A 24,450-nucleotide genomic window follows, 5' to 3' on the forward strand; every position below is an offset into this window, starting at 1 on the left:
CCCAGCCGTGGAGGAGAGCCAGCCACGAGGCTGGCCAGGGCTGGAAAAAAGAGCTTTTAAAGCAATGCTGCCCAAAATCTAGTCCTTGGACTTCCTGCAACAGGGTCACCTGAGGATTTTGTTACAAACACAGATTCAAAACCTTACCCCAGACCCATGAATGGGAATCTCTGGGGAGGGAGGGAGGAAGGAATGGGACGGGTTATAACCCCCCAACCCTGAATCTATAACAAGACCCCCCGGGGGTTCTGATGACAGGGAAGTTTGGAATTCTCTGCTGCAAAACCTGACGTCTCTATTTGCCATAAGTGTCTGTGCCCCATGCATCCTTGGGAAATACGAGTCGGCCACCAGAATAAACCATGCCCTACAGCCCAGCCCCAGATACACGGCGGAGTATGATCTGATACTGATATAATATATTAACATCAATCATGAGCGCTACTGATTATTAGCATTTACTGCGTGCCAGACACTGCTAGTGCTTTCCCAATCTTATCTGTGCTCATTCTCATCACAGCCTTGTGCTGCAGTTGTGGCCAACCTTGATTTGCTGATGATGAAATTAAGGCCTAGAGAGTCTGGGTGACTAGCTCAGGGCTACACAAAAAGCAAGCAGCGGAGATGGAATTCAAACCCGCTCTGTCACTTTGACCGTTCTGGCTCTGAGCACAAGGTCAGTGCTGCAAGCAGGCCACCCTCTGCCATCATCCCCAGCGCCACACTGGGGCTGGGAAGGCCACCGGGTGAGGAAGCTGGTCTTCCAGATGCACACCCATTTCAGCCGATCCCCCAGGGGCGTCTGTCCTCCTATTCTGACACCAGCCAACGTGCTGGGCCAATACCAGCTCCATTAGGCCCGAGTCTGCAGGATGGGAGAGGCCAGGGTGTCATCACCTGAGGCAAACACTTTGATGCTGGAAAAAACAAGCCTGAGGCCTCAGAGCCTGAGGGGCTCCTCTGGGGACCTCACACAGCTGGCCTTCTGCTGATGGAATGGCGTCCGCTGACCTGAGGGGGAATCCTCACTTCCGAGATGTGTGCCTCAGGAAGGCTGCTCACCCTTTCCGCAAATCTATAAATGGTGACAATGACCACGGCCTCACTGGGCGTCTGGGAGGATTACAGTTGACCACATGGAAAAGGTGCTTTCCCGGCCCCCGGACTACACACTGGAGGTGCTCAGACCTCCCCCGCTTTCTCCTCCTGTTGCCTTCTTTAATTTCTTGGTATCATCCCCATCTGGACAGTGCTGCCAGATCTCCTACCCCAGCCCTCAGGACAGAAAGTCCAAGAACCTGGGGGGTCCTTTGCTGGCAGGGGTACCCCACATCCGCCCACCCTCCCGCCCTCAGAGCTCTGGAGGCCCTCAGCCTTCCTGTTTACTCAGCCCAGGATGTAGGCTTCCCAGCGGCAGGGCCGTAACTACCTTGCTCTCTGCTCTTTCCCTGGGCTAGGAGAGTGCCCGGCAGGGAGTAGGTGCTCAGTTCATGCTGAATGAATGAATTCAATCATCTGACAGAAGGGAACTGTGCATCGGCTCTGCGCAGGGCCCAGTGCTGATAACAAACCCATCTGGAGCTCGCGCTTCTGCCCTCACATCTGACACCCAGGCTCCCTCTCAAGGGCTCCAGACTGATGGAAGGCGCCTTCCTACCCACCATGCTCCTCTTGCCTCGAAGTGCGGCTAAGTCAGCAGTGGAGCCTCACTCTTCTTCTCCCTTCACTTTTGTCCTGGGGACAAACCTCCCCGAGAGAGATGCTCAGACCATGGCCTCCTGGAACTTGCCATGTAGGCCCAGAGTTGGAGCTAAACCCAGAGGCCTCTCCTGACGAGGAAGCAAGTAGCCGTCTCTTGGTCTGGCCACCCCTCCAGAGAGCTGTCCTGACACATTCTCACTGCTCACATCCTCCTGCAGGAAAATCCACTTTCAAGACAGGAAGAGACACAGGCCTGAGCCAGAGAAGCCTCACGCTCACCTCTCAGAAGGCCCCAGGAGGACCCAGCTCCAACAGTGGAAACACCAAGCAGTCGTGAGGTTGGATTGCTAGGAGCACAGAGGGAAGCTGTCCACAGGGAAGCCTGAGAAGGGTTCCAGGGCCCCTGGCTCCCCACCAATGAACTAATGGAGCCATCTCAACTACTTCAGTTTATTTACTGATCATCAAAGACTCTCCTCAAAAGTTGGAAGAAAAAAAAAAATGTCATGAAGAACCTAGGGGTAAAACAGCAATAAAGACACAGACCTACTAGAGAACAGACTTGAGGATATGGGGAGGGGGAAGGGTGAGCTGGGACAAAGCGAGAGAGAGGCATGGACATATATACACTACCAAATGTAAGGTAGATAGCTAGTGGGAAGCAGCTGCATAGCACAGGGAGATCAGCTCGGTGCTTTGTGACCACCTAGAGGGGTGGGATAGGGAGGGTGGGAGGGAGGGAGATGCAAGAGGGAAGAGATATGGGAACGTATGTATATGTATAACTGATTCACTTTGTTATACAGCAGAAACTAACACACCATTGTAAAGCAATTATACCCCAATAAAGATGTTAAAAAAAAAAAAAAAGCTGGAAGAAGAAAAATTTCACGCCAAGCTGGTGGGTAATCCCCATGTTGGTGTGACGTGCTAGCTCGGAAGTATTTTCTGCTGCTGTCGTGGTTCGTCCGCTAAACTGCATTGTTGCTGGGTCCCAGAACACGGGCATAGGCAAGAACGGGGACCTGCCCTGGCCCCGGCTCAGGAAAGATTCCAGGTATTTCCAAAGAATGACCACAACCTCTTCAGTAGAAGGTAAACAGAATTTGGTGATGACGGGCAGGAAAACCTGTTCTCCATTCCAGAGAAGAATGGACCTTTAAAGGACACAATGAATATAGTTCTCAGTAGAGAACTCAAGGAACCTCCACAGGGAGCTCATTTTCTTGCCAAAAGTCTGGATGATGCCTTAAAACTTATTGAGCAACCAGAATTAACAAATCAAGTGGACATGGTCTGGATAGTGGAACGCAGTTCTGTTCATAAGGAAGCCATGAGCAGGCCAGGCCATCTTAGACGATTTGTGACAAGGACCATGCAGGAATTTGAAAGGGACACACTTTTTCCAGAAATTGATTTGGAAAAATACAAACTTCTCCCAGATATCCAGGTGTTCCTTCTGATGTCCAGGAGGAGAAAGGCATTAAGTACAGATTTGAAGTATATGAAAAGAACAATTAATGTGAAAGTGTTTTCTGATCTATTTCAAGCCTCCTCCTGCCCCCCCAAATTATGTATTTTTTGTTGTAGAGACATTTGTTGACTTTAGATCTATGGATAATTATTTCTAAGCAAAGTACTTTTATTCCCCATTAATCTTAACTAGACTGTATCAGATACCATTTGTGAAACATTTCTTTGCTGTAACTGCCTGAATGCCCATCAGGAGTCAAGAATAGGTGACCAGCACCTGCCTAGGGTAGAACATCTACCAAGACATCCCGAAGTGGGAGAGTCCCCTGGTAGCATGAGCTGAAACCAGAGCCTATAGAGCTAGGAGCTAGGCAGATGGGTCCAAAGGTCAGAAATGGATTACAAACAGAAGAGCTAGCATTCAGTTATTAAAATTAGATCAACACAGGGACTGTGAATTACTTATATCACACTTCTTAAAAAAAATTCTGTTCACTCAGACCAGGAGTCAATAAGTTGAAAACTCCAGGATATTCCACAGGGATAGTAAAGAGACAGGTACGAGACTACCTTTTCCGCTGTTAAAGGAGAAGGTCTAAGACCTTAAAAAACTCTGTTTCTGATCTTCAATGAGATTGCATGGAACGTCACAATGATAGAACAAGAACTGGCTGCTCGTTACAAAAAAGAATAACCTAATATCAAGCATAATGGCTAAAATTAAAACTTCAAAGAGGTAATAAATTGAGAATGAATACTGCTAGAAACCAACATTAGTAAGTTAGAAACTAAACTTCACAGAATTAAAAAATGAAAATTAAAATATGTTTTACCCATCACGTTAGCGAAGATTTAGATTAAGTACCCAAAAAAAAGAAAAATAGCATTTTCTGCCTTATAAATTGGTACAACTTTTTAGAGTGTAAGTTAGCAATATCAATTGAAATTCAAAATATTCTGGGTTTGGACCCAGAACTTCCACTTCTGCAAATTAATCCTGAACAAAGAAATGGACCCAAGAGTACTTGTTGTAACTTTTTTTTTCAAACTTGGGAACAGCCCAAATGTTGATTAATAAGAAATACCAACCAATATGTCTATAAAATGTAACATCTGCAGCAGCCAAAAAGAATGAAGTACTGACAGAAAAACGCCCCAAACTGCTAAGTAAAAGAAGCAAATTGTGTATAATACTTAAAATGTTTAATAAATGTTCATGTGTGGGGAAAAGCATGCGGCAAACTGTTAAAAAAGAAAAGAAAAGAAAAGAAAAGCCGGAAGAAAAGCTATGTCTGGATCTTAGGGAGCAAAACAGAACAGAACAGAACCAGAGCACCAAAATGTTAGCAGGTGCTACCAAAAGAGGGGTCGGAAATAAAGAAGACAGCGTCTCAGGCTACCAAGGAAGTCGATGGTGGACCGGAATTTTCTTTACACAAACGTGATGTATGGCTTTGGGACACAGCACCTGGCAGAGATGAGGGGCACCTCTATTCCCAGTACCAACCCCAGGGAGGGTAGAAGAGGGCACTGGGCCAGGGACCAGAAAGCCATGGTGGCACTGCAGCCCAGCCCTTCCCAAGCTGGGCAACCTAGGATGAGGGGCTTAACCTCTCCGGGTCTCTGCTTCCTTCTCTGAAAACTGAAGGAGTCGGACTAGATTATCCTAAACACATTCTGTGGTACCATAAACTCTTTTTCACCTTCCATGTCAACAGTTTAGACAGAGATAGTCAGTTCTGTCATCTTCTCCAGCGCTGAGACGGTGTCCTTGTAACCTTGGCAAAGGGCCCTGGAAGGTGCGTGGTAATTGTTTCTCTGCCTTGTTGCTATGGAAACTTGCAACTCTTGCATCCCTGGTGCTAGGACACAGCCTGCCTGGAACTCCTGGGTGGTTTAGGTTTGTTTTGTCCACATGCGTTGTAGGCGCACTGAAGTTTTCCCAGAGCTGAAGGTGGTGGCTTGCTGATATGAGCCACTGACGTTCCCCCTTCAATTACCAAGTTTCACTAGAAAGCTTGGGATCGTGACAATCGCGTTAGCAGCACTGATGCTGCACTGAGAGGCTCCCACGATTAGCGCACCCCTAGGCCCTGGAGACTGATTCCTGATCTGCCTTCTGCAGGTTCCCCTGGGCTTGCTCTGAGACTTTGGGGTGACCCTTTATTACTTTCCTGCCACCTCTAATGAGACATACGCTTCAAAAAGTTGCCCTCAACAAGCACTGAAAGATACAGCAGCAGCTCTGTGTGACTCCCTCTGATCATGAAAACACATCAACACAGCAGACACGTGTGTCAGAAAGCAGGTCTTCTAGTGCCCAAACAGGAAAGTGTAACCGGCAGAAAGGCTGCTGATGGCGGTGCTGTATACTCAAATTCTGTTTTGTCAGAGAGGGAAAACGGGTTAGAAAATCCTCCCCGTCTATAGTAACCCTATAAAATGCATCAGATTTGCTCCAAGTTTTGTGCAATGTTACAACTCTCTTTTCAATAGTGGTAGTGAATTTGGAAACCAGAAATGTGATCATTGAGGCATGCCGCCTGGCTCCTGATGAAACAGAGTGAGCAACAGGCTTCCTGGCTTGCCCACATCCAGTCCTGAGACCACAGCGTTCCGCACTGGCTGAGATTAATGGGGTGACACTGTGGCTGCCAATATTTCTCACTGTCACACTCTGCACCTATAAGCTCTTTCACCCTCCCTCCCCAAACAGGGCAACCTGCCACCGCCTGAACAATTGCCTGCATTTCCACGCATGCTTCACACGCAGAATCAACCCCAACTCCTCTCTCTCACCTTCCCATACCTGGTTGGTCACCAAGTCTTCCTCAAACTCCACCTCTATTTCCTCCACTACTGTGCTAGTTCCCACCCACGGCCTTTCTCACCTGCACTCATCCAGTCATCTCCCAGTTGGACTCCTTGCCTTCAGCCTTACCCTCTCCAAGCCATCCTCCACCACTGTGGTCTTTCTAAACCGCGGATCTCATCATGCCACACTACTTACTGTTCTTCCGTGGCTCTCCAAGGCTTGCACCATCAAGTCGTAATCCATTAGCCCAACATATAAGGCCCTTCCTGCACTGGCCCCACCCCCAGGCCACCACTGTGGCAACAGTTCTTCATCTAGCCCAACCCCCCTCCTCTTAAAACCTTCCTTCACCCTCTCTACCCTACCGGATAGAGCAAGTCATAGCCACCTCTGTGCTACCATAGCAACCTGGGCTTCCTCCCTTAGCGCTCCTAGTTCCACGACATCTGCATGTTTCTTTAGATATCTGTCTCACCTCCAGACCATGAGCTCTTTGTGGGCAGGGACCCCAACTTAGTCATTCTTGCAAAGAGCACGGTGCTGGCACACACTTAACCATTTTTCAATGAATGAATGAATAAAAAATACATGAATGAATAACCTGCCATATGCTACTTGCTTTTCACATGCAAGTATAACTTTTCACATGTAGAATAACTCTTTCCACACCCAAGTTACAGAAAGCAAACAAGCCAAGCTCAAAGAGGAAGAACCTGGCTATCGAGAAGAGAATGTGCAGTGAAGAGGCGAAGAGTTAAGCTGCTTGGGTTCAAATCCTACCTCTACCATTTTCTAGCTGTGTGACTTCAGTCAACTTTCTTCACTTCTCTGAGCATCCGGAGGAAGAGTAAATAATCTGACCTTCCTCATAGGTTGTTGTAAGCATTAAATGTTACATAAAGTATGTGGAAAGGGTCTGGTGCAAGGCAAGTGCTCAATCAATGTTAGTTACTATTATTAGGGAGGCACCGGCTTCCCAGGTATTTCTGCCATTTAGTGAATAATGAGCTCTGCCCGAATGGCTGCCGTGTCTTAGATGTTTCTAGAGCCTCCATTTCAGGAAGTTGTTGAGTTAATTCCAGCCTTGCTGATCTGTGACAAGTGTGGGTCCTCAGGGGCAGAACCCAAGGAAGGGTCTCAGGGAAAATGGCATCTCTGGCATAGGTGTCCACCATCGGAGCTTCATCCCCACCTCCTAATTGGGCCACCTCAGGCCCCAGTCCCAGGCCCCAGTTCAGGCTGGCTGAAATGACAGGGGCTTGGTGCAGGGTAAAGGGGGCTCAGTGGGGACTCTGGGAATCCTGCAGTCAGGAGATTGTCATGCCTTCAATATCTGGATGGGGATGTCCCTTCTCTGCTACGGTCTTAGTCTGTTCAAGCTGCTAGATCAAAATACCTGCGTGGCTTAGAAACAACAGAAAGCTATTTCCGACAGTTATGGAGACAGGAATTCCAAGATCAAGAGGCCAGCATGGCTGTGTTTTGGTGAGGGCCCTCTTCCTGGTTCATAGCCGGCACCTTCTCTCTGCGTCCACACAGATGGAAGGGGCTGGGGATCTCTCTGGAGCCTCTTTCATAAGGGCACTAATCCCATTCCCGAGGGCTCCACCCCATAACCTAATCTCCTCCCAAAGGCCTCAGCTACTAATACCATCATCTGGGGGGTTAGGATTTCAACATATGAATCTGGGGGGGGACTCAAACATTCAGACCATAGCAGCTACCCTGTCCCCTTCGTCTGCACCATCTCTGCACAGGGTGGTCACCCACAAGTGTTGCTGGAGCCTTTCTCACCCTGGGGGAATGGGGTGAGGCAGGCCAGGGGTGTGGGGAAGGGGACAGGGAAGAGTGGCATGGGGAAGGGCCTGGCTTTAGCGTTCAGCACACCAGCCCCGAGGCTCAGCTTCGCCCCAGCCACCCACTGACCTGCACAAATTCCATCTCTCCCAAAGTCCCAGGCTTGTTCATCTGTAAAGTGAAGGGCCCTAGCTTAGATCACCATCTCCTGCATCCTGTGGCTCAGGGACGTGACCTGGGCTTCAAATGTGTTGCGGGGGGGGGGGGGGGGGGGGGCAGGACGGGGGGACAGGAGAGGGTGCAGCATTGTTTCCCATTTCCTTCCCCCTACCTCCCATGCTGGTGCTTTGGGCTCTGGTGGCTTCAGGAAAGACCCATTCTTCTTCAGACAGGAAAAGCCTTTTCTAAATAATTTTTCCTCTCTCTAGGTCCAAGCCAAGAAACCTGGAACAATAAAAAGCCAGCCCAGTCTTCTGTCATGATTGTCTGCAAACCTAATAAAAATGGATGCCTTGGGCTCTGGAATGGTGAACACGAGTCTTCCTCATCAGCCCGGAAGGTCCTCAGGCTTCAGTATCCCCTCCAAAGAAAAGAAGCAGATGGCCAGTGGGCCCAACCAGGACACCAAGACCCTGTGGATGTGGGTGGCCCAGCCTCCTCTGGCTCTCAATTGCCAGCCTCAGAGAAACCAGGCACATTGTAATGGAAATGGAGGGGACCCAACCTTCAGTACATGTGGGGAGGGGGTGACTGCGTTCTGTGTGCCAGGAGTGCTGGGTCCTGCTGATTTATTTACAGAGACGTACCTTCCCTATTATTAATAATGAAACACTTGGATATCTACAGAGGTCTTGCTCTGTGTCAGGCACTACACTGAGTGCTTTGGCTGCATCAAGTCATAAAGTCATTTGGTTATTCAACCAAAAACTTAGCGCTCAGCGTGTGCCCGAAGCTGTGCTAGGCACTGGGGCACAATGTGAAGCCGTGGTTCCCTCACTCGGGGAGCTAACAGTCTAGGGTTATGGCTCTCAAACTTATGTGTGCATCCAATGAGAATCACCTGGTGTGTAACTCTGGGCCACACCCCCAAACAGGAATCTTCACTTTTCTCAAGCACCTTATCTCTAATTCACACTTTGTGAAACACTGGTCTGGTACTATGGGAGAAATCTATTACCATGCTCATGTTACAGATGAAGAAACTGAGGTTCAGAGAGGCTGAGTAACTTGCACTACATCACACAGCTCATAAGGGGCAGACCTGAATAGGGACACTGCTCTACCTGATTTCAGAGCCAATGTTCTTAATTACTACCCTACCCTGCCTTCCCAAACCTTACCCAAAGAATTATAGTCTTATCAAAAAAAAAAAAAAATGGCAAAAGCAACAACGAAAAACAGCCATGGACAAAAGGGAAGGACAAAAATGCAGATATTGTTAGCAGGTTAGACTTGAGAGGAGCTCTTTCTCACACAGTCTCTGGGGATGTTCACGGGCACAGAACCCCTGAATCACCTGTGCCCCGTGGAGCTCAACCCATGGACTGAGAAATCCCAACCTGCATGCACTTGCACAGCCATGAGGATATGCACTTGCCACCATACGTGTGACATGTGCGGCCACATTCGGATATTCACGTGCACACGCTGTATCCATGCCACACTCCTTGAATTCCCAGCCCCTCCGGAACACCCCACGAGAAAGTCACCTTGTGGCAGGTGGCCCTCCACTGGCCCAAACGGCCATCACCACAGGATTAAACAGCCTCTGCTGAAAAGTGTTTTCTAGTCAAAAGAGGTTTTAGCAGCTAGAGTGCATGTATAAAGGTCAGTTCCCCACTCAGGGGACAGCCAAGCCCGGGGAAAGGACAGAAGGTTGAGGAGGGACTGCCTAGGGGATGACATTTGGAATTACGCATTTCCCTAAGCTGCCTGCAGAGCTGCCACGCTCAAGGGAAGGCCTGGATCCCAGGGGACTTGGTCTTTTTACATTTACATGACAAGCCCCTCTGCACAAAGCAAGCATCAACTAACCTGTAAGGAAGGGGGGATGCACATCACAGCACCCCAGGAAAGCACAGAGCTAGCTCCTCCAAGAGCTAGGGCACCTTGCAGAAGGCACCAACTGCTGGGCCCCTCTCCCCAGCCTCTCGGCCAGACTGCCAGTGCGGATTCCCTTCCTTCTTTGACTCACACTGAGCCCTGACATTCCTGAGGAGGCTTACAAGCCCAAAGAGACCTTGCTGCCTAGCTACCCCTGGACCCCAGCGTATTTGCAAGAGGGGGTGCGCAGGGAGGAGGCCCCGCACACCCATCTACTTGGTGAACAACAGTTCCACACGACCCTGTCAATCCAGCCAGGACCCCAGGACCACTCAGACTCCCCCTCTCCCACACCCTCAAGCACCCGGTCCTGCTGCTTCCGCCTTTTTATTCTTTCCTCTTCTCTCTGTCCCAACTGAAAAGAGTCCTTGGCCAGACTTCAGTCAGGCTCCTCAGAATCCGCTTTCCAATTATACCTGGACTTCTGGGCTCCCGCGTTCAGCTCTGAATCATCCAGTTTTAGCACGAATCCTGCTAAATCAGTTTAGCCAGAACCCCCCCAACCCCAACCCTCAGGATCTGATCACGCTCAGTATCTGATTGGTTTCCTCATCCTCCACCATCCCCCAGGTGATCACCTCCACCTGCCTTCAGCAAGAATCCGGGTCACTTTAGCCAAAATCCCCTCTTACCCTGATGCTTCCTCTCAGTAATTTTCCATCCACTGACCCCACCCTGCTCCTTGGCTATAAATTCCCACTTGTCCTGTTGTATTTGGAATTGAGCCCAGTTCTACAGAGAGGTCTCTTCCCCTACTGCACCAGTCCTGTATAAAATCTGCTTTTTCCACTTTAGCTACTGTCCGGCTCTGCTTTTTGTTTTTCACAACCACACCCACCCCTGCTGCCACAGGCCCTGCAGCATCATCTCTTGCATGTCCTGCGCACGAGGATCTCCCAGCGCTCATCATCTCGGAACGTACTTTCTCTAGAGTTGTCCAACCCAACTCAAATCCTGGCACCGTGATGTTTTAAGACATAGCATGACTCCAACTGCCCACTGGATAAACCGTAAATATTGACTCGGCCGTCAAGGTCCTTCACAACCTAGGACCAGCCAACCTGCCTGACAGTGTCTCTCGCCCAACCTTTCCAAATACTCTGACCTCTTGACATGTAAACACACGTGCTCCCCCAAAGAGCCCATGGTATCTACCGCAGTAGGTATCCTAAATGTTACTGATTTCTTCTCAGGTCTTCCTCCCTCTGCCTTATAACCTCCTAGAGTGCTTGGCACAGAGCAGGCACAGAGTGAATTTTAGATCAGACAGGTGGGTGAGTAGATGGTGGATGGACAGACAGGTGGATGGGTGAGGAGTCTTGTATTGGCTTTTGTCATTTTCATCTGATGCCTCCCTGGGAAGGGAGCAGCCTGATCAGACATTTTCAAACAGAAAGGTTGCTTGGCCTCTACTTTTAAACTAATGGATATGAAAGATGAGAATAATAACATCCACACTGTAGAGCTGTCGTGAGGATTAAATGAGAAAACATACAGGAAGTATTTAGCCCTGTGCCCGACACACAGTAGGTGCACAACATACAGCAGCCACCGCTGGCACCAGCCCGTGTGTAAGTCCCTTTGCCTTCCAATGGGCAGACACAGGTGCTCCAGCCTCTCCTAATTCTGGTTGAGACAGATCTTTCCCGCAGGCTGGAGTGAAGGTGGAGGGCAGCCACAGAGGAGCTCCTGGCCTACTTTGTGTAATTTTAGGCTCAGGCAAGGCTCCAGACAGTAAGCGATGCAAAGAGCCAGCTGCAGATAATGAGGCCCGGGGGACAGGCCGCTTGGGGTGGCTCTGTCCAATAGAGGCTGCTCCACCTGAACGCGCAGGGCTCTTACCCAGCCTCCGGCGGTGCCCATGGCTCAGGCTTCTGCAAAGCTGCCAGGCATGCCTCCTGTTCCACAAAAAGAAAAACAAAAGAAAAAAAAAGGAAGGCAGCCTCTGACATCCCAGGCTATAGGGAAGCTCCTCTCCAGTACCCATGTGGAAAGGCAGGGGAAGTTAAGACAGAGCTTCTCCATGTAACACAAAGGCCTGCATGTCCAAGCTGGTCCTTTAGCCCCTGCTACCATGATTCTTAGGTTCCTCACAGGTCTCCCTGCATCCATATACTCCCCATTAGCTCATCTTCCATGCAGCACCCAGGGTGAGCAGTACACACATAGAGTCCATCCTCACCAGCCTACAATCCATTCAGTGGCGGCTCCCTGTTGTCTTCCAGAGAAAGTCCAAATTCCTTGGCATGGCGTTCAAGGCCCTTCACAGCCCTCCCAGCATCTCATCCTGCCCCACATGCTGGGATACACTTACAGGCATCTGCATGTGCTCTTCTCTCTGCCTGAAACACCCCAGAGTTGCTCGGCAAGGAGGTGACGAAGCCAGGGCTCCGGGCCTTCTCTTCTGTCTCTGAGTGCCACACTCCTTGGGTGGGAAGGGCTTGGGGATTCCAGAGCAGCCCAGTCCCATGCTGCTGAGATGCCAGGACAGACCTTTCCCGTTTCTTACATCCCGAATTCTCTGAATTTGCCCTCATTACACATCACTGTGTGACTCTGAGCACCTCGTCGATGGTCACCCAAATAAAGTCAGCACAGGCTGAAACCTGCATCTCCAAGGGTCTGAATGGCTCGGCTGCAAAAGGGAACACAAGCTGACATTTCCAATTAACCTTGTTCTTACCCTCTGTCACTGTGCACTGCATGGCACACCCTCATGGGACTGCAGAGGCCAGAGGCCAGGGAGCGAAGGCAGACCCTGGCATCCCAAGCAGCAAGGAAGCACCTCTCCAACACCCATCTGGGAAGGCACTGAGAGCTAAGACAAAACCAGCGCTATCCAACACAAAGACTCATGCCCCAGCTAACCCTCTGGTCCCTGCCATTCTGCTCACAGGAACCTCTGTAGCCTCAGCTCCCTCTGACATCTGGACCTTCTGGGGCCCCTGGGCTAGGGAGCTCCCCATTGCTCAGGAGGAGGGCCCCTGAAGGCCTCCTGGCCATGTGCTCGATATCACCGCTCCCCTACGTCACTAATGACTCTACACATCCAAACACACGGCCATGCAACTATATTCTGGACAATAGGATGTAGGAGGAAGTGGTATGTGTAACTTCCAGGAATTGTCCTTAGAGGAAAAGGATGTGCACTTCTCCTCCTTCCTTCTCCTTCTGGGTGGAATGCACATATAATTGCTGGAGCTGGAACAGCCATTTTGGACCATATGTTGGAAGGCTCATATTGAAGACGATAACAAGCTAAAAAGAGCCCAGGCCCCTGACACTGGAAGAGCCAGACCAGCCCCAGACCGCTTAACTCCAGGCTTTTTGAACGTAAGAGAGAAACGCACTTCTATCCTGCCTCATCCACTGTTTTACTGAGATTTCTGTCAACTCATTGCTGAACCTAAGTCTAATTGATACGGCAGGTGACCTAAAAAAGGCTTGGTTTACTTTTCGAGGCGTGTTTCTCTGCGTCAGTGCCAAACACGGCAGATGGGACCACTCTGTCCCACATGCTTGGGCTTCTCTAAGGGGCTGCTTCAATCTAAGTGGAATATGTGATCCCAGACCTTCCTGAACTTGTCACTGGCAAAGGCTCTCTTGGTCCTTGTGGTTTCTTCTCCACGCTCCTACCTGCCCTGAGCTTCCAGTTTGATACCCACTGGCCGGCTTTTCTGGCCAACCTCTACCCTGTTATTCTCAGTTTCTTCTCCATGTTGCATATAGGTAGTGTTTATTTCACACGGTGGTTTCCGAGTGACTAGCTTCTTGGGGCTGTTCTGGGTACAAAGCTAGTGGCTGGGCTGGGACCCTAAGCATGGCCCCTCCCCTGCCCTCACCCTCTAGAAGAGGCTAGCCCACACAAGTACATCCTTGTGGACTCACCTCCTTCAGTCTGCCCTGAAGCATGATGGGGAAGTAGAGTCAAGGGCCTGTCCTGGCTGACTTTACCTTCTCAAAAAGCCCATGGACACAGGAGTTAGCTGGGGGAGAGGAAGCCTCGCATAATGGTGGGACAGAGGCCACGGAAAAGGCAGGCTTGGCCTCCAAGACAGGACTCTGGTGGCAGCCCCAGAGGGCAAGGAGTCAGCCAGCATTACAGAGTTGCAAACCAAAGCGTCCCCTAGGAAAGACCCAGAAGCAGGGAGTGCTTAGCTCGCAGCCCCTCAGGGGAGTAAACGCAGAGGATCCCAGCCCAGATGGGACCCAGGGTAGAGTGTCTAGATCTCCTTGGGCTCCAGTCTCCTAGATGAGCAGGTTGATGGGCCTTTACGCTTGGGACCTCTCAGAGGAGAAGCTCAAGGCAGGCCCTTCTCAGGGCTTTCCAATGGGACATGTTGATGTTTGGCACCCTGCCATTGGGGGACCATGACCAACCCTCGTGCCATGTGCAGCCCAGAGCTGAGCAATCCCAAGCCCCTCCCCTGTCTCACCCCTACACGGCTCTTCTGAAAGCCCTTCTGCTCTTTTCCTCTCCTTGCTTTCCTCTCCCCACCACCTGGCCTGCACTCCTCTATTCATCCATAACTTAGAAATAAGGCGTTTCACAAGTTTCACTAGATCCTCAGATTCCAGGTGCACAGGATACTTCACGACACGAGAGAGAAGGACCGTGGGAGTCCTGTGTACTACCTGGGAGTCAACGGTCTAGAGCAATGCTGTCCACTAGAACTTCCTGCGGCAGAAATGCTCTATTCCTACACCGTGCAAGATAGCAGCCCCCAGCCACGTGTGGCTTTTGAGCACTTGAAATGCAGCTAGTGCAACTGAGAAGCTGAATTTTTAATTTTACTTAATTTCACTTAATTTAAATTTAAATAGCCACATGTGGCTAGTGGCTGCTATCCTGAACACTGACAATCTGGAGGAGTCAAATAAGCAAATAGTCGTTCAAACATGGAGATAATTGTGATTAATTGCGATAAGCACCACGGAGGGAATGAACAGCATGTAGTGAGAATGCATGATGGGGGAATTTACCCTTTCCTGGGGGGTAAGGGAACACTTCTCTGAAGCAGTCACATTTTAGTGGGTGGCCCAACTGTAGACATAAAAACAAAACTCCATATAGGAAAAAAAAGCCCAAAAGGAAACATACCAAAAATATTTTTCAAATGCTTTATAACAAATTCATTTTCTTTATATGAGGAAGAATAACTTTTTTTTTAAGTGGGTCAGCTCAACACTATATATTCATTCGTCTCTGAGGAAAAGTAAACTAAATAAAGTTGCTGTCTATTTATATGTGGGCCAAACTTGATTTTGTTTTTCCTTATGCAACAGAGTCTGTCAGAGAACCAAGTGTTCCCTAGCCCATCCTGGGGAAAAGAGGACAAGACGGCTTCAGGACCACTGCCTTAGCTGTACGCCTCCTCTTCCATCATCAGAGCCGTCAGGGCCTGAGATCATCAGTGAGGCCTTGCTGCACACACATTCCTCACGCCCGGAAATTTCTAACACTTTTGACCTCTTCAGCTTCCTTAGAATAAAGGTGCAGCGGCCTTGCCTGGGAGGCCGTTACAGCTCATCCCCCCTGGTGAGGACAGAGTCAGCTGAAGCTTTGGAAAAGCTGGTGGATATAGTTGCCTGGAGAGCTGCCCAGGTGACTGCTCATTTCCTGGGCTGGAATAAGAACCTTTATAAAGGGAAGTGACATGTTACAAATGCATTCACCAAAGAGAAGGGAAAGGAGAAAGCAGCCAGGGGCACTGCGAGTCTCCTGTCTTCTCCGAGGAGGCAGGAAGTCAGGCCTCTGCCCTGTCAGGGGCTTCTGGGAAGTGAGCTGTGTCATTCTGAGGCACTTGCCTCACTCACCTGCCAGGGCCAAACTGTGGCAAGGAGCCTAGGACCCTGAGAAAGTTAGTCATCCTCCCATTGGCCCCCCCTAACTCTTGGTTCAGACATTCACAGTAGCTGTTGTCATGCTGTATTCACGTATGTTCATGCTTCCATCACCTCAGAGAGGCCAGAAGCTTCTAGAGGGCAGGCTCTAATGCATCCATTCCAGCATCCTTGTGCCCAGCTCCGGGCCTGGTGGAGAGTGGGTGTGCATAAATGACTACTGAACCGAGAAAAACAGCATATGGGCAGCGTGGTGTTCAAATCCCAGCCAGCCTCCCAGTGTCTGTGAGGCCAGTTACATAACCTCAAAGAGCCTCGAAGTCTGGATTAAATGTGAAGAAGCATTTTAGGCCCAGCCTGGACCCTGGAGCCCAGTTAGGGTTCAATAGGCAGGGGCTTACTGTGGACAGAGCGGTAGGGAGTTGAGACCCTGCTAAGCACAGAGTAATTTGCAGAGACCCCTCGCCCTGACTTGAAGAACTTGCCTTTGGTCAGTCTAGCTTCCACACGATGCTGCTGGCTTTCCTCCGGGAAGACAAGGGCCTCCTCCTTGATTAAATAACCAAGTACCAGCCTCACCTCATCTCCAGGCCTCTGTCCCCGCGCCCAGCCTCTGATGCCTCACCCCCGTTCCTGAGCCACTCCAGACTGAGATCAGCAGTTTTCCAGAAGCCATAGCTTCCCATGCAACGGGCAGACATCGCGAGCACTCCCAAAGCCCTGGACAGCTCTAGGTACCTGGGTTGACCCCACCTCCAGTCACAGCTCTTCTAGTTCTAGTTTAGTCTGGACCAGCAGTTCTCAAAGTGTTGACTCAGGACCATCAGCATCTACATCACCTGGGAACCTGCTGGATATGCAAATTCTGGGGCCCGGCCCCACTCCACACCCACTGAATCACAAACTCTGGGGGTGGGGCTCAGACATCTACATTTTAACAAGCCCCCTAAAGATTCTGATAGATTCTTAAATTTGAGAACCACCCTGAAGTTCTGACCGGTTCCCCTTTCTTTATCGCACCTCTTCCCATCCCCAGATTGGCGTCTTCCTCCTATGCCCCAGCCAGGGTTGGTACTAAGGCCTTGAGCAGACTTTCCTGCCTGCTGCCTGAATCTCACGGTGGCCCCATCCGTGTATATTTTGCCTTTCTGACCCAGCACCCAGAGCCAACCTCCAGTGGAATCAAGACACCGCTCAGTCAGCACGGCTGCCCCTCTAAGGCCCATCTCCACGGCCCCAGGGCATGGATGGAGCGAGAGCTGCCGCCACGCCCTCCCAACCCCACAGACCAGAGGGAATCCACAGAGAAGATAGGAGGGAAAGCTCAGCCATGGGAAACGCCTTTGACATTCATTGTGAGGAGAACTGAGGGAGACCCATGGAAGACCCTAAGCAGAAGGGAGAAATGTGGAGAGGACTGAGGGGCACCAAGCTCCCCCCGCGGTCCCCAGGCCTCCCCAGGCACTGCTAACCAGTTGGCCCCTCCTGAGCCCTGCAAAGCAGTCCTCCTTTTAAGTTTAACTTTCTGCTGAGCAGCAACTGCTCGCTGCTGGGTGCAAGGTCGCCTGCCACGCCCCTGGTTGCAAGTCAGCAAGTGTGGCCCAGAAATCCACTTAACTCCTAGAAAACGCAAGGGCATAGCCCGAAGGGAACACCGGAGAATCTGCAGCACAACACACAGACACTTCCCGGCCCTGCCTTGCCTGATCCTTTTGTAATTATACATTTATTACCTCTCTCCCTCTGCACTGTTGGCCACGGCCCAGCACTTCACAACCACGAATGGGTCTGCCCGTTAAGGGCCAGGGGATGGATCCTCCAGGTCACCACCCCTCCGCTGATACCGACACTGCTCCCGTCAGCTCAGGTTCATCTCTCTGCCCCAGGGCGGTACCCCAACTGGAAGCCCTACAAACTCACTGTGACAACAGTGGCTCTAGAGTAGCTCCCCTTCCTGCCCCACGCCCTGCCTTGGATGCCTCCCCAGTCGGCTTGCTCCCCTCTGCCGCAACCCACCCCCAAACGCCATCCCCACGGTCCCCTCAGCCCTGTCTCTTTTCCAAGAGCAGCTGGGTTCTGGAGGAAGCACGATCGCTGTGAGGAGAGGGGGCCACAGAGATGTCGGGGTCCACGCTGAGGGAGGGGCACGGTTAGACTCGGCGTGCCTTGGTCTGAAATATCTCAGGCAATATCTATAATCTGTGTCTCTAGTGTTTTCCAACATGCCTTCTGGGAAAGACATAATCTGCAGCTGTTAGCAGGTGTTATGTGAAAAAAGGGGTGGGGGATACTTCTGTGATGAAATGCATTTCGGACACCCTAGAAGTGAACCAGGCTTTCTTCCTACAAGGTGTCATAGAGTCTTGAGTGTGGTTATATATTTAGGTCATTCATAAAGAGAGATTTTTTTTAACATCTTTATTGGGGTATAATTGCTTTACAATGGTGTGTTAGTTTCTGCTGTATAACAAAGTGAATCAGTTATACAGATACATATGTTCCCATATCTCTTCCCTCTTGTGTCTCCCTCCCTCCCACCCTCCCTATCCCACCCCTTTAGGTGGTCACAAAGCACCGAGCTGATCTCCCTGTGTTAGGCGGCTGCTTCCCACTAGCTATCTATTTTACGTTTGGTAGTGTATATATGTCCATGCCACTCTCTCACTTTGTCCCAGCTTACCCTTCCCCCTGCCCATATCCTCAAGTCCATTCTCTAGCAGGTCTGTGTCTTTATTCCCGTCTTACCCCTAGGTTCTTCATGACATTATTTTTTTCTTAGATTCCATATACATGTGCAGCTCTATTTACAATAGCCAGGAGATGGAAGCAACCTAAGTGTCCATCATCAGATGATTGGATAGAGAAGATCTGGCACATATATACAATGGAATATTACTCAGCCATAAAAAGAAACGAAATTGAGTTATTTGTAGTGAGGTGGATGGGCCTAGAGTCTGTCATACAGAGTGAAGTAAGTCAGAAAGAGAAAGACAAATACCGTATGCTAACACATGTATATGGAATCTAAGAAGAAAGATTTTCAAATGTATTTAGCCACAGCATTCTACTGCATGGAACTGGTGCTCCATGGGACACACTTTGGGAAGAGGAGTGCTCTCAGCAGTTGGGTTGTGAGAGTGTGTCTGATTCCCTCCCATGGCTTATACAGGTCCATCTCTCCCGCAGATACCCTGTATGTGGAAGGTGTTCATGGAAAGGCAAAAGTAGCCAGATTGGAGGCCTGTAGGGCCCTGTTGCTGACAGTGTTCATCTGAGCCCACCATCCCCCAGAAAGGGGGTGAGGGGCCTGGAAGGAGCGAGCAGGGAGTGGGGAGCAACAGGAGCTGGTCCTGAGCAGCCTGTACGTCAGGAATCTGTAACCCTTGAACCTACTCTTGCAGGCACCTTCCTAGGCACTTTGAAATCACGGTCCCATTAAATCCTACCAACAACCCAGTGAAGTATATATCATTATTGCCATTTTACAGATGTGGAAACTGAGACTCAAAGATGCTAAGAAACTAGCAGGATTTAAACTAAGATTCCCAATGATGAGTCCTGAAGGGAGCCCTGGCTGCCCAGGGAAGGGCAAAGGGCAAGGTCAGAGCCCACCGACTGACGACATCCTGTCCATGCCCTGCCCACCACCAACAACCACACCAGTGAAGATGCCAAGGACCTGCCCTTTCTGGCAGCCCGTAGGCTTCGGGGGCCTCTTTTATCAGCTCTAACTTGTGAGCATTTTCCTTACATGGTGTAAACACTTGCCAGGAACAGGGTTCTTATCTTCCCCAACCCCAGCTTATTTAATCCACGCTCCAGTGCTCAGAAGAGTCAGACCTTGATAGCGTGGCCCCAGGAGTAGGCATGTGTCAGCGTGTGGATACACAGGTCTGGTGAGCATCCCCCGTAACAAAACTCACCTGAGGTCTGGTTTCTCACTTAAACCACCCTGTTTGTTTGAGGGAAATCCAATTATTCTCTGTGAAGTAATTCCCTGCACCCCAAAATTTCCAACAGATTTAGTCCCATGCATGGCAAAGATATTCAGGGGCAGCTTCTGCACCTCTGGACGCATTCTTCTTGACCTTTCCCAACCTCCCAGAAACCCAGACTCCTACAAGGAAGAGGGGGAACAAGGGAGAGACACTTTTGGTGCCAGAGGGAGGAGAGGGCTCACAGACCCTCTGGAGACTCCAAAGACAAGCAGCCTTTTGCCTCATTTGCCCCATCCGTCCACTCATTTTATTCAGCACCCACTCTGTGCACTGAAAGATTTCAGAAGCTTCCCGGGTCAATAACACGTGCCTGTCTCATGGGGTCTTTATGAACAAGCGAATGGAATTTGAGTTCATATTGGTGAGCGTCAGCTACGTGACACAGTTTCACTTCCTTTACTATCGTGCTCTAAGGTGGGAACAGTATCCCCATTTTCTAGAGGGGAGACTGAAGCTCAGCGAAGTTAAATTACTTGTAAAAGGTCACATAAGCCCTGCTGACCTGTCACCAGGAGCCAACCTCTTTCCTCCTTACCATGCTGCCTTCCTAGACTTTAAAAGGTTTAAAAGCGCCAGACAGCCTCATCTAGGATAACTCCCGTTGTCAGAGCCACGTTCAGAATACGTCCTGCCTTAGCACCAGCTAATGATGGTGGCGTCTGGGACAGAGTGGAGGCCCGAGCCAGCTGTCAGGAGGCCAGGGTTCCCCGGAGCATGGATACAGGCTTGGCTGCCCCACAGGTGAGCCTGGAGCTGGGAGCGACTGGATTGGGAAACCCATGGTCCTGACTGTAATCTGCTGCTAAGCATTGAACAATCACAGGGAAGGGAAAGACTTCCCTCCTTCCCCTATCGGAAACACAACCTTCCTCCCTCCCATGACTCTTTCCTTTTCACAAGGCTTATCACTGCTTCATTACATATCTATATGTCTACTTCTTTGGAGTCCTTGATCATCACGGAAACAACAAGTTCATTGTCACTCCAGTTCACACAGTATCTACAGGACTAGCACAAGCCGGGCACACAGAAAGCTCTCTATAGCTGTTTGCTGAATGAATAAATAAACAGAAACCCAAGGTGGTCCAAGAAGACGCACGATGGCACCTGACTACCTAAACAAGGCACATCTCCTGCCTTGGATGAATTCAGGGCACTAAGGAAACTTGCCAGTGAATGACTAGACCCATTTTCATGGTCTTTAACGAGTTCTGGAGAATAAGAGAAGAAAAGTCAGGAGATTAGTACCATGCATCGTATAGCTCCAGTTTCTAAAGTGAGAAAGGAAGTAAATTCTAGACTACAGACGTGTGGTGGCACCCATGAAAGATTCTAAGAGAGTGACACCAGGGATGATTTGAGCCGCAGGAGCCCAGATGGCCTGCTATAGTGGATTGAATAATGCGCCCCATCCCCCAAATTCACGTCTATCCAGAACCTCAGAATGTGACCTTATGTGGAAATAGCATCTTTGTAGATATAATTAGTTAAGATGAGGTCATGCTGGATTAGGGTGGGCCTTAATCAAATGACTACTGTCTTTTTAAGAAGAGAGAGATGCAGAGACACACAGGGAAGAAGGTCACCTGAAGATGGAGGCAGAGACTGCAGTGAGCAGCTACAGGCCAAGGAGCACCGAGGATTGCCTGCAACCACTAGAAGCTGGGAAGAAGCAAGGGAGGCTTCTCCCCTAGATCCTTCAGAGGGGGCATGGCTTTACAGAACACCTTGATTTTGGACTTCTAGCCTCCAGAACTATAAAAGAATAATTTTCTACTAAGTCACCCACTCTGTGGTACTTTGTTACAACCCCCCTAGGAAACTAATGTACCCACAGAGGACACATCCTGTCAGATTGACCTCATTTCCTTAACAGAATTACTAGAGCAGCAAGGCAATGGTGAAGGCTTCCGGCAAGGCTTCCTTGGCTAGATACTCCTCAGATCTAGGGACAGGCCCCATGGTCAGATAGAACAGCTTGGTTAGGGAGCACCTCTCCTGGACCAAGTGGACTCTTTCTCAAAGAGATGACCTCTTCTCCAAAGAATTCCACCACCTGCTCTCATGCAGTTGGGGTAAATGCAAGAAGCAAAGGTGAAACTCTATCGTGTGGTTATGAAGTCAACGTGCCAGGGCCAAGCAGTGTACATGCAGGTGGCAAAACCCCAGGGGACGCCATTCACACTGTCATCTGCACCTAGAGTTGTGCCGCACACACCCTGCACCCCGTACAGGGCAGCCCTGACAGCTGCCTGAAATGGCACCTACAGGGATTGCAAAAATGTCACTGGAGTGCATCAGCCATATGGTACCAGTTAGCTCAGGTTTCCATGGGCAGTTATGGAATAGACAGAGCTGGCGAAAAGTTGAGTCCGTCTCACTTCTATGCAAGATAGTGTCCTTGAGAAAAAAAATTAATATCAAAGTAAGACTTTTCACTGGCCCAGCTCCTTGCCTCTGCTGAGTATTTTTACTTTGCGTGTGGCAGTTGTACCATGCAAACGCAGACCACACCGCCCGCTCCCGTAGTGCCAGCAGCCAGCAGCTTGAACTTGGCGAAACAGTCAACTGACACTCTGAAAGGAGTAAAGCACTGTTTGCAGGGAGCAAACACTTTATGATGTGTCAGCGTAACCTACGGTTATCTTTAGCAAATATTAGTGACTAACACTATCCAGTTATGAGCAACAGAAAAATGTGCAGTAATCTACAGGCCCAAAGCTTAAATGTTATGTTCAGTGCATGTTAGAGCCTAAAGAACAGAAAGAAAAAGGTATACAGATTTTATTACTAGGTAATCCATTTCTCCATGGTCCCAACAAATACATGTTGAAAAAATATTTCAAGAATATTACGTAGAACATGTGCCACACCATTAGCCTGCCCAGGAAGACAACACGTCTCTTGTGTCTTTCCCTGATAATCTCAGGACGCTGCCACTGGATGGCCCTTGGAAACTGTCTAGTCTAGCTGTTTTCATGCTATTTCAAGGAGCCCAGGCTGCCACAGAAGTTCCCCCAGGTCCCTGCAAACAAGAGAGACTCTGAGCCTTACTCTTCTCTAACCAGAAAGACTGTCATCTTATCTGTTTTATTTTTGGACCTCTATGTAGGTTTCATTTTTAAAAGGGTCATGTTCGCTTTTTTTTTTTTTTTGCGGTACGCGGGCTTCTCACTGTTGTGGCCTCTCCCGTTGCGGAGCACAGGCTCCGGACGCGCAGGCTCAGCGGCCATGGCTCACGGGCCCAGCCGCTCCACGGCATGTGGGATCTTCCCGGACCGGGGCACGAACCCGTGTCCCCTGCATCGGCAGGCGGACTCTCAACCACTGCGCTACCAGGGAAGCCCCATGTTGGCTTTTTAAAATGCAATAATTGTTGATCTAACCCAGTACCTTCATTGTTAATAGCATGGACCCTTTAACCAAGAAGTTTGGGTTCAACTCTTATCTTTGCCATTTAACTAGCTGTGTGACTTTAGGAAAATTACTTAACTGCCCTGTGCCTCCATTTTCTCATCTGAAAAATGGAGAGTAACAGTATCAACCTCACAGGGTTGTTGTGAGGGTTAAATGGCTAGTGCTCATGAGACGCACAGAATAATGCATGGCGTGTTTTAAGCACCTCCTAACCATTAGCTGCCATAATTATTGTCTTGCATCCTCACTCTACAGAAGGGGAGTCTAGGACCCAGAGAGGCAAAGCAACGCATCTGAAGTTGCCAGCTTTAGACTCAGGGCAGGTTGATCTCACACCACATGGCAAGCTCCAATTACCAGCCAACCTCCAGGAAGATGGGTCAAGGTTCCCGGGGATCATCATTGCTGGACCCTGCACACCCACCGAGTTCGACACTTCCCAGCTCGAAGTGGGAGCTGATTATTTGCCAAACTCAATTAAAGAATGAATTCAGCTGTGAGTGTTTTTGAGCTACTTGAAAGGTCCTCAAAGTGGGCCTGGATGACTGGAGATGAAGGTAGCAGAGGCAGGGCTGGATGGATGTGGGTGTCTACCACCCTGCCCTGGCCAGTGCCAGCCAGTGCCACCCCCCACCCCCTGTTGGACAACCTCACCATGCAGGTGCCCTCACTTGACCACAATACGTTTAAAAAACACTATATTCCCTGTGTTCTAAGATGTTCATTTCTTTTTTACATTTCAATGTTTCTGAAATGGCAATGAATCTCACAATCAATGTGTACTTTAATGCCACAGTGTTTCTTCCTTTTCCTCTGAAAAACTATCATTAAATCAATGATCTGTCTTACGATTGGTGGCATGCTAAAATAGAGAAAAGACCATACCTTGTAACAGATGCAGTGGGACCCTGGATTTTGTCTAGGAAAAGACAAGGGAGGAAAGAATGTCTAAGTCCTACTGTTAAGTGCTTGCAAATGTCCCAGCTTGTGTGCTGCAGTGAGGCTGGGCCCTGGGCGAAGGGAGAATTTGTCCCTGCGGGTAGAGGCTGGGTGTACCCCAGGCCTGGGGCAAGTAGCGGCAAGAATGACCATGCATCATGCCTGGGCCTTGCAGCATTTCCCACCTTCTCTAAAAACATCAGAGATGAAAGGCTCAGAGTTTCCTGGCCTGGAGTCCCAGCAGCTGAGAAGCCGCTGAATTTACCCAGCTTCCCTGGCAGGAAAGCAAGGGGAGGTGGCGGAAAGGTGGCAACGATTCCCGCTGCTGCTCCGTGGCCAAGAAGGTGGACAGTTTGGCTCGAG

The 24,450-nt window shown here is 49.8% G+C and overlaps 1 protein-coding gene and 1 pseudogene across 5 annotated transcripts in view; one reads left to right on the forward strand and one right to left on the reverse strand.

The window, feature by feature from the left end:
- GALNT18 (polypeptide N-acetylgalactosaminyltransferase 18) overlaps positions 1-24,450 on the reverse strand; it is a 350,962-nt gene that overhangs the window by 274,234 nt on the left and 52,278 nt on the right. The window lies entirely within an intron of this gene.
- LOC117313273 (dihydrofolate reductase-like) lies at positions 1,137-3,222 on the forward strand (annotated as a pseudogene).

The sequence above is a fragment of the Tursiops truncatus genome, chromosome 8, assembly GCF_011762595.2.
Source record: "Tursiops truncatus isolate mTurTru1 chromosome 8, mTurTru1.mat.Y, whole genome shotgun sequence".
In the NCBI taxonomy this organism is placed as follows: Eukaryota; Metazoa; Chordata; class Mammalia; order Artiodactyla; family Delphinidae; genus Tursiops; species Tursiops truncatus.